The following is a 14431-nucleotide window of genomic DNA, read 5'->3' as shown; positions in this document are numbered from 1 at the left end:
TCATCTACCACAATGTTCTTCACACGTCTAAAAATCAAGTGTGTTAACTAGCATAGTGTGATGGACTCGTATAGAGGTAGAGACATGAGAAAAAGCAGAGTTTCCAGGACAAGGGCTAGCCATATCCATAGGAGATCTCTACCTCCCATCACTAGGCTCTTCTTCCACTAGGCTCTTCCAGGAGCCACCCCCTCCTGGTGCCAAACTGCCTTCCCATGTGCTAGCCCAAGCTCCTTGCTTAATGTCCGAGCTCCCCTAGAGGCATTTGGGCTTCCTGTGTGGCCAGGCTGCAGAAACTGATTAAATATGGTAACATTCTGCCTTAAGAGGTCAGCCCCTCTGGCTATACAGGTATGAGCTCCATTCCTAAGTTTCATCACTTCTGGGACAAGGAGAAGATCAAAATTCTGAGCTGGTAGCTTGAGGTCCACACCATGGGGATGACCCCCTTTGAAGGGAGGGTCTCAGAAGCCAACAGGCTTTTCCCAGGCCTTTACCACAGCCTTGGTCATTGTTAGTGATCCTGGAGCCTACAGAGGGGCAGAGGAGCCAAACAAGCACGTAACAGGAATTATAGAGAATTCATAGGAAAGAAGGTTCAGACTAAGAGAGACACAGCCATGACCATGGAAATCCACATGGGTAGAGATATCTCTGAGTGGGCAAGTGTCCCAGTGGTTGAAGTCAGCATGGAAACTATGGAGTGTGTCAGTGTGGGACTGGGCATTAAGAAGATGAAGGATCTTAGGGCGCCTGGGTGGCTCAGTGGGTTAAAGCCTCTGCCTTCAGCTCAGGTCATGATCCCAGGGTCCTGGGATTGAGCCCCACATCAGGCTCTCTGCTCAGCAGGGAGACTGCTTCCCCCTCTCTCTCTGCTTGCCTCTCTGACTACTTGTGATCTCTGCCTGTCAAATAAATAAATAAAATCTTGAAAAAAAAAAAAAAAGAAGAAGATGAAGAATCTTGAGTGTTTAATGGAGCAGGACCAAAGGAGGGAGAGTAGATACATTTATTTTGGAGGGATTAACTAAGCTCCTTCTGTGTCATGGAAAGAGTTTGGTGCAAGAAACCCAAATCCAGTCAAGCTAGTTTCAGTTAAGTGATGTCTTTGCATGGGGCTAGGGTATCTCACTGAGTCCAACAGCGAGAAGGCAGCCCTGAGAAGAGAAAGGCTAGGAAACATCCCTGAAATGACTCCAGAAGAGGTAGGAGTCTCCATAAAGACTTCAAAGCCATTTCTTTATAAGTGACTTGAGCTCAGTGCTCTTTACTAATACTTGTAGGAGCATGCTGAAGCAAAAGCAGGATTAATTTGCTGATAGTCAAAGACTCTTTACAAAAGCTGACTTTTGTACACATTTATGAAATATTCATAAACATTTTTCACAGACCTCTGGAAAACAGATTAGAATATGAAAATGTTATAGAAAGCAGGAAAAAGTTTAATTGAAAGATGATAAACTTTAGATGCATTAGTGTTATGGCAACCAGCCAGATCACTCCAATTATTTCCCTAATTGGGTCCATAAATAATTTATAAACCACCATCTGTGTCTGCAGCAAAGGGTTTCTAACTGCAAATGCTTAAGGAGCTGGTAACGCAGCTAATGATTTCCTATTTTGAATTCATCTGAACTCCTGCAGGCTGATTTCATGGCCCCTCTTGAAGAAACTTGGTGGGGATTACCCAAAAGTAGAGAGAACCATCCTCAGTGTCTAGTTGGAAAAGATTGTCTGAGAAGCAACGAACTCAACTCTCATGGCTGTTAACTTTACCACTGGATTTCAGTTAAGGTCAATAGCCATGTCCATGAATATCAAAAATAAAACAGAAAACTGAGCTTCCAGAGGTCCTGTGATCAGCCCTCAGACTCCTCTCATTTCTTCATCAGAAGCAGAAGTTAGTTTTTGCATCTCTGAAAGTCTGCACTGAGTGTTTCAGTCATCTGTAGTCTGCCTGTTGATTTCCACAGCTTCTCTAGATCTTCCTTTTTAAAATTTTTAATTGAAACATAGTAATATATGTATAATATAACGAATGAAGTGCATGTGTCTTAAGTTTAGAGCTCAATGAAGATTTTTGCTAATGGATTCACTCATGTGACCACCACTCACATTGAGATAGAGAACATTCCAGCTCCCCCAAATGTTCTCGTACTGCTTCCCAGGGTGCTCTGCCTCTCAGTGGAGACAGCTGGAGAGTGAAGCGAAGGCCCTGAGGCTTCTTTACTACAGGCAGGACTCATGTGCTGTCCATTGCAAAGAACCACTGAAAACACTTCCTCGGTGAGTTCAACGTCTCAGCAACTCTGAGCAGATCATTTTTAAACTCAGAGGCCTCAGAGGGTGTTTGATGGTGAGATGGGTGTGAAGCCAGCCACGGGGAAAGATTTTATTTGCTTTTTGCCAAAAATCATTGAAATTTGCGAAACCCTTTGTCTTATCCAGAATATTCTGTATCCAAATATTCTGTAATCCATGGAAGGCACTTGCATAACCACATGGGACAGGTGGCAGCATGGATGTTTGGTTTGGCCAAGTTACACTTGGAGACCATCCACCACTGGTCACTGCTGAATGATGAAACTTAGGCTCCCCAGAAGTCCCACTTTGCCAAGACCTTGCAGGAAGATTTCATTCCCAGGAATGAATATCCATCCAGGATTGTGCCTAGTGGCAGGTGGGAGAGGCAGTTTTCTCTGTTATGCGTGGCTTTTGACCCCTGGGGAGGGGTAACTACTAGCTCATACTCACTGTACATTTATTGAACACTTCTCATTAATCTGTAACTGCATTGACCAATAGCTCCATTTAGAAATAATGAAACAGAGGGGAAGACACAGCTAGTGAAAAGTAACGCCAGACTCCACAGCCTTGGTGCTTCCCCCAGATGGCCCCGCTGTGTCCCAGAGTTCCTGGGTGCCCTGGTCATGCTTGGCAGCCCTCCCCCATACATCCACCCCCACCCACACACAGGGATTCTGGCTTTGGGCTATGAGAGGAAGCACAATTCACCTGACTTATGAGTTCATTAAATTCTTGATCCATGGCTGCAAATCAACACTTTATAAATGAAACCCTTATTTCCTAGAGGCACAAAGTTATAAGCTGGAGTTCTGTTTCCAGAAATCCATTGATTTCATAAAAATATAAAAATCGATTATGAAAACAAAACAAAATACACAACACACACACACACACACACACATATGGCAAGGATTTATCAAGTAAAAGAAGCAAAAGCAAACACTAGAACACTAATCTTAGAAAGGTTAAATTGGGTGGAATTTTCTCCAAGCGCTAGACTGGCCAAGGTTTCCTAAAGCATGAGTTAAATGAGATTTAGATCGGAGATACCTTCTACGGTTTTGAGCGAAATTTCCCTGGAACAAAAATAGGCATTCTTCTCTGTTCTGAAGGCTTTTGAATTGAGCTCAAAATCAGGGGCATCTTTCTTAACACTTCTCATGGCATGAAGGCATCTGAATCTTTGAATAGCATTGTTGCTATTCTGGTCAGCTTTTTTCCTTTGTTAAAAATTGTCAGATGGAGGGTCCTGGGATCAAGCTCCACATTGGGCTCCCTGCTCAGCAGGAGTCTGCTTCTCCCTCTCTCTCTGAGTCCCCCATTCATTCTTTCTCACTCTCAAATAAATAAATAAAATCTTAAAAAAGAAGTTGTCAGATGATGGCAATGTGAGGTTTGGTCATTACAGTGGGGGTCTTAGGATGAGAAGGAATGTCGTGATGGGGCGGGACAGTTCCTGTGGTGGAGAGGCAGGGGTTGATGCGATACTCACAAAGTCTCCAGAGCAGCCCCTCTGCCCTGTGCCCTCAAAATCCCATCTCTGCCTGTCTGCTGAGAATCCGAGAATGCCGAGGGCACTGAGAATCTCGGGCAGTAAGGTTAGAGGTGACCTAGAGACACCCAGGGCTAGGAGCAAAAATCATGATGGAAAGAGGAAGGAGTGGTTTCCATCCAATGGCTCACTCGTGTCTATAGTCTGCCCAAAGCAGTCAGAGCTGAAAACCCAGCATCACCAAGGACTGACAGCAGCCTGGTCCCTTTCTTAATGTGCATTGGAACTCCTTGCTAGAGGACAGGTTCTGATTTGGCTCCAACTGAGGGAGACTGAGACTGAGACTCTGCATTTCTAACAAGCTCTCAGGCAATGTAGACGCTACGAGTCTTGTGAAGCAAGGGTTCACAGATCCGGTGGTCACAGAGCCGTTGCCTATGTCTTAACTTTACTCTGCAAAACGTGTCTCAACCTTAGTAGTTCCCTTAGATCCCTATGCAGACCCACTTAATCTTGGGTCATCAGTACTTTTACTCTTAGTAGTTTTCTATTTGGTCATATTAATGTATTTGGAGCCTTCCGTGAGTCCCAATAGAACAAGGCTTTCTGAAGGGGCTCTACTGAAATTCTCCGGCTTCTGCAGTAGGACCTTCGCCAGACTCTGCTCCCTCCTTCCTTTCCCCCTGGAAATCATGCTCTGATCATTTTCATTCTTTGTTCTTTGACTATGGACTTCTTGTGACTGATAAATCCTTGCTTCCCTTTGCCTCTTCTGCCATTGTTAATAAAAATGCAGTCCATGCTGGTGATTTTGTGTCATTGTGAATGCACAGGAAATTTGAAATAAATGAATGCAGTACTCAGTGTAGCTGAGATGCAGTTCTGGGGCTGGGGAAAAGACTGATGAAATGTGAATGAGCAAACATGATTTGGGCTGGATAAAGTGTCAGCGGCTTCATCACGAGCTGGCTGGTGCCTGCAGTGGGACCCCGGAATTAACAAGCCAGACCGGACATGCCTACTGCTTTGGGAAATGCCTTTTGTGGTGTCTCATCCAGACGCCTGAAGGGATAGCTACGAGTACCCCTGCTCCCTCCATGTCCCTGGACCACAGGCGCACCTTAGACATCTGTAGGGCTTGGGGAAAGAACACAAGTAGAGATCCTTCAAGTTATAAAGCAAGCTCACAAACTAAATAAAATGCTCTGTCCTCCATCATGACACATGCATCCCTGAGACCACCTGGTCAGTGGCCAAATTCTGATTGCCCTTGGATTTCTGAGCCGGAACATAATGTGCCGAGATAACCAACCCCTTGCTTGTGGCTTACCTGACTCCCCTTGCCTTCTGCCCTCAGCTACATTCCACACCAAGAGGGATCTTGCCCCTTTGTGTCTGGGCCCTTCTGCCTGAGGGACAAGCTCCTTCCACATGCCTCCCAGCAGCAGCCCTACTCAACTGCAGGGGACCACACCCATACAATGCCACCTGCCCCAGAAAGGAGGCCCCCAGGACCCACGCAGCTCCCTGAGGGATCAGATTATATGGAAGGTGAAAGAGAAAATGTCCACGTCTTCAGAATGGATCATTATGGAGTAAAATCTCTAAGGATTCTGGTTGTGAAATTGATTCTCCTGGGACATCCCATAGGCCCTGCTCTGTGTGTTGGGGTCTGCTCTGTGACCCACGCCCGATCTCTTAGGCAAAGTCCATACATGGATTTTCAAGTTTACTCTGTTAAAATTGGCAATAAGGTCTTCAGAGAAATCTGCCTCATTTCCCTGGCATGGATTATAGTGCGGTGGGGGGGGGGGGGGGAGTTGAAATCTTCCCTGTAATTTGATTCATTTTCTGTTAGAGAGAAAAGCAACCGGAGTGCAGCTTCTGCGGCGGCTGATGGCTTAATTGCCACATGCATCTCGGGGGGAGCACTTAGCTGGCTTCCCTATGCTTGACTCCCTGGCACTGGGAGGCAGCTGACACCTGGAAGGAGCCGAAAGTGTTGGTGGCTGCCACCCAACAGTGAAGAAGGAGTTAGAAACATCCCTCCTCTGCTCCCATTTAAATCACCTCTTTGTGTTTAAGGACCATGTGACTTGGTGCCATTTTGGCCAGCAGAGATTGTGCCTTCATTGTTCATGGACCCCCCTGTAGCCGGTGTGGAGCCTGGCACAGGCCAGGGGCTCAGCAGTGTCTGTTGGGTAAGGACACACTGGCGCTGGGTGGGCTCTTTTTGAATGGCTTTATAATATTCAAGACACAGAAATGGGGGCTTTCAATCTGTACTCACAGTATCCCAAGTAAGAGGACAAAGATGGCCAATCTACTTGCCACAGCCAAGGAGTTGGAGAGGCTCTTTCAGATTCTAGGACGTGGCAGAGCTTGCTCGAAGGATTGTAGAGAAGAGGCATAGGATGGGCCATCCCATCTTCCGGAATGAGGAAAGAGGAGATTCAGTCCTGCCATTGGCCGGCCAGTGTGTCAGGTAACGTAGAGGAGACTTGGTACCGGAAATGTGCCAAGGGCATAGTTTCATTTATTGATGGTGAGGATTTCTTGTCCTTCTTAAACATTTTTCGACCATACCAAGCCCATTGTATAAAGGTGCTAGCCTCATACAGTTTTTTAACCTACACGTTCAGAGAGGGAGGACAGTGGACCACTGTCCCAGTAGTCAAGAAATTTCAGTATGTTAGTTGCTGAAATGCTTCAGACTTGTGCTTTGGAGACACTCAACAGGGGAAGTGTCACAAAGCAAATTTCATGGAAACCCTTAGGAAGTCACCATGTTCCATAATTAGAACTGCACCACATATGCCAGCAAACAATGAAATGGCCAGTCCCAAACCAGTTATTGAATATTTGCTGAGCACCTTCTCAGTGCCACCAAGTCCGGATAGGACAGTGAACTGACTCCATTCCTGCTTCATGCAGGTGACAGCACTGTAGGTCCTCATTCTTGTCCCTGAACATCTTCTGCAGCAAAATGCCCAGATGGCAGCTGGAAATAGGTTGTGTCCTAGATCTTCCTGGACTCTCAGCTTTGGGGTATTGGGGTGGGTGGCTTGATTAACCAGCCCCCAGCCTCTTTCCCACTATTTGTCAACCAGAACATGAAGTCCAATCAGCTCAGTGAGTTGGATTCTGGTCTAATGATCTTTTTTAAAATGAAAGATAATTACCCAAAGTCATTGCTACCTGGTAAAGAAAACATGATCATCAGCTGGAGGAAATATTTGAAATAAACATTAAACTCTACATTTAATATACAAAATGCTAGCTTCTGAAACACTATGTACTTCATCATAGTAAGACAAAAAAAAAAAAAAACCTTTAAAACCCTGAATACTTTGGTGTCCTACAAGAGTTAATGGCAGTTTTCATGGTGACATCTTCAACTATGTAGACAGAAGAACTCATGGAAAATGTCTGGCCCAATAATGAGAGCACCACAAACTACTTATTTATTGACTATTAGAAAATAGCTCAGATTTGGGACTCCTGGGTGGCTCAGTTGGTTAAGGGTCTGCCTTTGGCTCAGGTCATGATCCCAGAATCCTAGGATCAAGACCAGCATGGGGCTTCTTGCTCAGCGAGGAGTCTGCTTCTCCCTCTGTCTGCTGCTCCACCTACTTGTGCTCACTCTCTCTCTCTGAAAAATAAATAAAATCTTAAAAAAAATAAATAGCTCAGATTCATGTCTATAAACGATTCCATTCTGCCCAGGTGGACTTGTCCTAGTATTGACCAAAATAGAACAATTTTGCAAAATGTTGCAATCAAAGCTAAAAGCCATTTCCAAGAAACAACCACAGGATGCTCCTAAGCATCTGTCCCTATCTCTGTTTAGCAAACTATACCTTTCCCCAACACAACACTTTTCATCTATTTAAATTGTGATACATGCAGGGCCCCTGGGTGGCTCAGCAGTTAAACATCTAACTCTGGGTTTCAGCTCAGGTCATGATCTCATGAGTTGTGGAATTGAGCCCCACATCAGGCTCTGAGTTCAGTGCCGGGTCTGCTTGAAAGATTCTCTCCCTCTGCCCCTCCTCCTGCTTTCTCTCTCTCTCTCAAATAAATAGATCTTTTTAAAAATTGTTTTAAATGTGATACATGCACCCCTATGTTTATAGCAGCATTGTTTATAATAGCCAAGACATGCAAGCAGCCCAAGTGTCATTGATAGATGAACGGATAAAGAATATATATATCACTCAGCCACAAAAAAGAATGAAATCTTGCCATTTGCAACAATATGGATGGATCTGCAGGGTAGAATGCTAAATGAAATAAGTCAAAAAAGACAAATACCATATGATTCACTCATATGTGGAATTTAAGAAACAAAACAAATGAGCAAAGAGAAAAAGAGACAATCAAAAAACAGATTCAACTCTAGAGAACAAACTGGCAGTTGCTAGAGGGGAGGTGGGTGGGGTGATGGGTGAACAGGTGAAGGGGATTAAGAGTACAGAACACAGTATAGGACTGTTGAATCACTATTATTGCACACCTGAAACTAATATAACATTGTTAATTATACTGGGATTTAAAAAATGAATAAATACAAATTTAAAAATAAAATATCATAGTCATCATTACTTGGTGTTTTATCTGTAGCTGCCTTTGCTTGAAGGTGATTTTTGAATTGAAGATTTAAGCAGATGGCCAAAAAAAAGAGGGGCAGGATGAGCACCTATGTTAAAAATAATAATAATAATAAAAATAATAATAAAGGAAATTGGGAAATTAACTTAATAGTTTGGAAAAGATTTCAATTGTTGTCCTAAAGAGCCCTTCAGCAGGATTTATACTGCACCATTTTGGTGAAGGTGAAGATCTGGACCCAAAGCATATATCTTATTTCTTCTCTAGTCCTTGTCTAGGAGGGCCAGACAGACACTTTGAAAGCTTCCATGCATTCATGATTTAAATATACTATTCTCTGTGTAATAGTCCCATCTCGTGCCCTCCATGGGAGTCCAGTTCAATGAGAAAGAAAACATGCTGTCTAGAAATTTCAGGAAAATACACCTACATTACCAACCCCATTTTGTTGATTTCTGCTGATTCTCTTCCGGAACATTTCAGAATTGTTATAATGGGAGATGCTATTTTTAATTAACAATCTCAAAAACTGTTCCACTCTGATTTTTCATCTCCCATAAGGACATTAGCACAAAACCTGTTCCAAAGGCAAGTAATTTCATATTTAAAGTTAGAAATTCACCTTACCAAAATAGACACATTCCATCATGAAAGATGTATTAACTCTTAGGGATTTTTAGTTCCATCTTAATGTACATCTAGCAAAAATGTATTTCACTTAGAAGGCAGTGGTAAAAAAGACAATGTCATGGTCTATAAATTTCCTGCATTTATGGCCGAATAATTTTAATGAGATAGTGGAAATAGCATCTATCTGCCATACACGACAAAGTGGAAAACATTGTAAGAACAAAGCTTTGGAAATTGCCAGGCTGAGCCACTTGGCCCCAGTGCTGTCAAGGAGACAGGACAGTGTGTGGTGAGGTTTACTATTCCCACAAGTAGGGGGTGAATATCATGATCATCTTCACACAGAAGATGGAAAACAGATCATTAATCTCTACAAAGTACTTCATTTCAGTTTACCCAAGTATGGAAGAAGACACTCATGTTTCCAAATCTGGCCCATTTTTCACAACCCAGTTGGGTTTCCACTAAATTCCTCCAGGTACATTTATTTCTCTCATCTTTAAATTCTTCATAAGTCATGGGTTCCTCAAGCTGGAAGGAACTGAGAAACCACCAACCTTGGTAGACCTAGGGCTTCCGAAGGAACAAAGATTTCTCTTTGGTAAGGTAACATTTGCAGGTTCTAGAGATTAGGGCATCTTTGGGCAGTACATTAGTCAGGATTCTCTGAAGGAAAAGAATCTATAAGGATTGTCTTATGCAAGTATTGAGGCTGAGAAGTCCCATGAACTGTTGTCTGCAGGCTGGAGAACCAGGAAATCCAGTAGTATAATTCAGTCCAAGTCTGAAGGACTGAAAATCACAGGAGTCAAATGGGTAAGGCACAGTCTAAGTCCAAAGACCTAAGAATCAAGAGTTCAATGGTATAAAGTCTGGTCCAAGTCTGAGGGCTCAAGATCCAGGAGCACAATCTGAGAGCAGGAGAGGATGGATGGTCCAGCTTAAGCAAAAAGAGAAAATGAGCCCTTCCTCCTCCTTTTTGTTCTGTTCAGCCCTCACTGGATTGGGTGACGCCACAATGCAGCCCCATGTTGCACCTACACTGGTGAGGCCAATCTGCTTGGTTTACAGATTCAAATGTTAATCTCTTCTGGAAAAACCCTCACAGAAACAACCAGAAATAATGTTTTACCAGCCCTTCTGGGCAACCCTGACCCCAGTCAAGTTGACACATAAAATTAACCATCACAGGAGGTCATTATTCTGTCTACCATGATGATGTAAACTCTGATCTTTGTGACTCTGAAGGCCATGCTCATCCAAGGGCATGCCCCCTGCTCCTGAGGCCCACACTGGAGCTGAGCCACACACACACACACACACACCACAGAATATGTGTCTCTGGGAGTCTGCTGAGATACCAAGACCTCTCTGAGCTCCGCCATGCCCACTGGTGAGCACGGCAGCAGCAATGAGGTCAGGCCTTGGTGTGGTGGCCCTGAGTCCTCTGGGTCCCCTTCAGGGGGAGGGCTTCTCTCTTGGGAGAAGGTGTGGTATCAGCTGGGTCCTGACATCTCCCTCAAAGGGACAATTGTAACCACTTAACTGAAGCTGCTTCAAAAAGAAATGCTTTCACAGTACACCAAGGACTTCGCTGTGGGCAATATTTTAAAAGTCATGGTAATGGAAGTGGTGACTAGTAATTTAAAATAAAGCATAATATTAATTATATTTAAAATAAAATAAAATATTAATATTAATAAAATATTAATTAAAATAAAAATATTAATAAAATAGTAATTTAAAATAAAATATTTAATTAATAGTAAAATAAAATAAAAAAGAGAAGAAGAGATTGGGGGCATTTATAGAACTAACTCCTCATCTAGCATTAACAGGAAGCAGATGGTGTTTAAAGTTAATAAATCATAAAATTATGGCCTAAGCATATTACTTGGAAAAATGCAGGAAGCAACCAGGAAAAAAAATGAAAAGAAAAAAGAAGTTTTGGGGGAGCAGAACTCAGGGATAAGAAATTGTTGTGGGTTTGGGAGGCTTTTTTGTTGTTTTGTTTTGTTTTTTTAATTACAACCTTTCAGGAGATTTTCATTTAAAGCCAGACCTTAAAAAAAAAAAAAATCCAGATCTATTCTTAGTATTGAACTAGGGAAATGTAATTGTTGGAGACAGGACAGATCATTTAAGAGCTTTTCTAGTACAATTTCAACTCGTTTGCAAAAAGAAAAATACCTTTTGCTGTAATACGTGGAAACTAAAATCATATATAGATAAATACACATGTCTTTATTTCCCTGGCAATCCAAACTCAGCACAAATAAGCAATTAGGTCAAATTTTAAAGGCAGACAAAATCATATCTACTATGTTTCCACCAGCCTTTGAAGCACATTCATATAGACAAAATTAATTAGAAAAAAATCTAGTCTTTCCATACATACATACAGAGAGAGAGAGAGAATGCAAACACAGGCAGGTTTATCTTCACTCACTGGAAAGGAGAATGAGACTAACCCTGCTCAGTACCAGATCTCGTCTCCCAGCAGCGCTGAGACCAGCGTCCTGCCTTTGGTGAAGACTCATTCTAAAGAACACAGCGTTCCTACCTTATGCAAGGCAGCAGCCTCTCTATGACTATGTCACATGAGGGGCTACAAATGCTCAGTGCTCTTAGGAAGCCTTCCTTGGAATTAGGACATGGTCTGTAGCTCACAATCCATGGCGATCTATGGGGGATAGGCCTCCGATCATGTATGTCTTAGCACTGTCTGCAGGAAATGGTGAATTACCCACACTTAATGCCCAACTTGGCTCCAAGTGGGTAGTTTCCACAACCCTCTCCCCAAGTTTGATCATTTTCTATAATGATTCACAGAACTCAAGGAAAACTTCACCACTACTGCTGGCTTCTTACAAAAGATATTATAAAAGAGACCAACCCTCCCCAAATCCTGTCACTTAGGGTTTGTGGGGAACTTCCATGAGTAGGCATGAGTAATGAAATCACTGGCCATGGTGATTCACCCAGTCCCCAGCCCCTCCCCTCTCCTTGAAAATCAGGGTTGGGGCGGAAAGTTCCAGTCCTCTAACCACATCATCGGTTCCTCGGGCAACTAGCTCCCATCCCCAAAACGGAATGAAATATGAATTCTGGAGTCCAGTTTTATCTGCAACAGCCACCTGTTCTCAGTTATCTCATAATCCACCTGGCTTTCCCTCCGTTCCCCAAGAAACAGGACATTCAAATTTATCTTAAACTCATTTGGAAAAAACCATTCATGAACATATACCCAATACAAATCCTTTGGGGCTCACAGAGTATTGGAAGCCATTTCAGCTGCATTCTACTGAGTGATCTTCTATTTATTAAAAAAAAAAATGATAATTTTTAAAAAGATTCTGTTTCCAGCGTAATTGGAAAGTATTATGCTGCTTTCTAAGATCTCCAGCTCGTTCTCAAAATGCCCCTTCTGGCTTTCTTGATTCTTATTTTCATGACAGAGGAGACAAAGGGATCATGCTGTTGCACGATCCCTCCTTTGAGAGTGGAAATCCCTCACTTACTGATAGAAAGAGGCCGCATCCTTGGTGGGCCAAGCTGCCTCGCTCAGGAAACCCCCTCCGGCTGCATCTCAGACAGCCAGCCCACCGTGAAGCCCGCAACTCCCCATTTATTTCTGTCTTCATGGCTCGACCTTTGACACGGGCTTCTTTTAAAAGAATCTGGAGGAAGTATTAGCTATAACCTTATTCTAGAACTGACTTCACATTTCTTTCACTTACCAAGGGAGAAAAAAAGAATCTTAGGATATTTTGCACACATAAATAAATAAATAGGTAGATAAGTAAGTGAAATATTTTAAAAATAAAATGTAAGAAATTTAAAAATTGGGCGTTAGAAGCAAGGCGCTGTGAATCTTAGCCATGGGGTGAGAAGAGGCTGTAGAGGAGAGATCAGCTCCAGGCCCAGTGGCTACTAGGGACACGGTGTTTTGCTGACAGAAATCTCCTGGAGACGCTTTGCTGAAACAAAACCTTATTAGGAAATCCCGACTCTGCCAACTGCCAAGGCACACACAGAGTCGGTAGACCTCGGGGTTTTGTGTGTTTTTTTTCTCTCAATCGTCCCCCTCTGCGGTTCTGTAACTGAATATATTATAAAAATTAAGCATTCTCTATCTCAGCTTCCACAGGGACATCTGAATTGAACCCAGAAGAGAGGCGATCTCTGGTCTGCTTGTGGATCCGTTGGGTTTGTAGGTTCTGAGGAGAGAAGGCTAGGTTGTTGGTAAATCAATAATCCGCCTTCCGGCGTCCTGAAAAGAACCAGCCCTCAGCCCCCCTACCCCCAGGGTGGACAGGGGAGCTCCCCCATTTCAAACGGATGTGCCCTGGACAAAGGGGCCCCCCATCTCCATCCTGGGACAACCTCAAGAGCATCCAGGCGCTCAAAGGGCCAAAGGCCCAGGGCCTGAGAGGGGACTTACATCTAGTGGGGACCCAGTTCCAGGCCATACCCCACCCCTGGTCCTAGCTGCCCGCCAGTCCCTCATGGCCTCTGTTACAGAGAAGAAAACAGGATGCTTGTTCCACTCCCCACCTGTCACAGCACGTAGGGTGACACGCAGCCCCTCAGAGAGCACAGTCTCCGCACAGGGCCATTGGGCAACACATTTTCTTCTGGAAATATCCCAGCTTCCCCTCTGGACTCTGTCCCAGACCTCAGGACTCTCCTCCATTCTCCCTGTTTTCCTTCCCAAAGAAGAGCCTTCTCCTCACGAGTTTTGGCCTTTGTTTTTTCTGGACAGATATGCATGCTCTCGGTTATTCAATTGTCCCCTTATCCGTGTAGAAAACTAAGAGATGTTATTTTTTCCCCCTACATCTTGTTATTTTTTTTTTACTAACATAGAATGCATTATTAATTTCTGGGGTACGGTCTATGAATTCTCAGTCTTGCACGATTCACAGCACTCGCCAGAGCACATACCCTCCCCAATGTCCATCCCCCAGCCACCCTATCCCTCCCTCCGACCCCCCCCCCCCCCGCAGCAACCCTCAGTTTGTTTCCTGAGATTAAGAGTCTCTTATGGTTTATCTCCCTCTCTAGTTTCTTCCCATTAAGAGATGCTCTTTTGTTTTAAGATTTTATTTATTTATTTGAAAGAGAGAGACACAGAGAAGGAACAGAAGCAGGCGGAGTGGGAGAGGGAGAAGCAGGCTTCCCACTAAGCAGGGAGGCCAATGTGGGGCTTGATCCCAGGACCCTCGGATCATGACTTGAGCCAAAGGTGGGCACTTAACGACTGAGCCAGGGTGCCCCAAGAGATGCTCTTTGTTAAGTACACAAATGGCCTCGCCTTGGGGCTGGTGTTATCATTCTCAACTAATGGATGGAGAAGCTGAGGCTGAGTCTGCGGGACAGCCCAAAGCA

At 43.8% G+C, this 14431-nt stretch overlaps 1 long non-coding RNA gene across 1 annotated transcript; it reads right to left on the bottom strand.

Annotated features, from left to right (window-relative positions):
• Positions 1 to 2317: 2317 nt before the first annotated feature.
• On the bottom strand, positions 2318 to 14004 carry LOC125108330 (uncharacterized). The gene is made up of 3 exons (XR_007129874.1): positions 13902 to 14004; positions 13485 to 13486; positions 2318 to 2329 (listed from the first exon to the last, which is right to left on the bottom strand). It is a non-coding gene; the product is annotated as an uncharacterized LOC125108330 (long non-coding RNA).
• Positions 14005 to 14431: the final 427 nt, after the last annotated feature.

This window comes from Lutra lutra, chromosome 9 (genome assembly GCF_902655055.1).
Source record: "Lutra lutra chromosome 9, mLutLut1.2, whole genome shotgun sequence".
NCBI classification, from domain to species: domain Eukaryota; kingdom Metazoa; phylum Chordata; class Mammalia; order Carnivora; family Mustelidae; genus Lutra; species Lutra lutra.
Note: the sequence above shows the minus strand (reverse complement) of the source record. Positions and strands in the feature narration are given on the sequence as shown.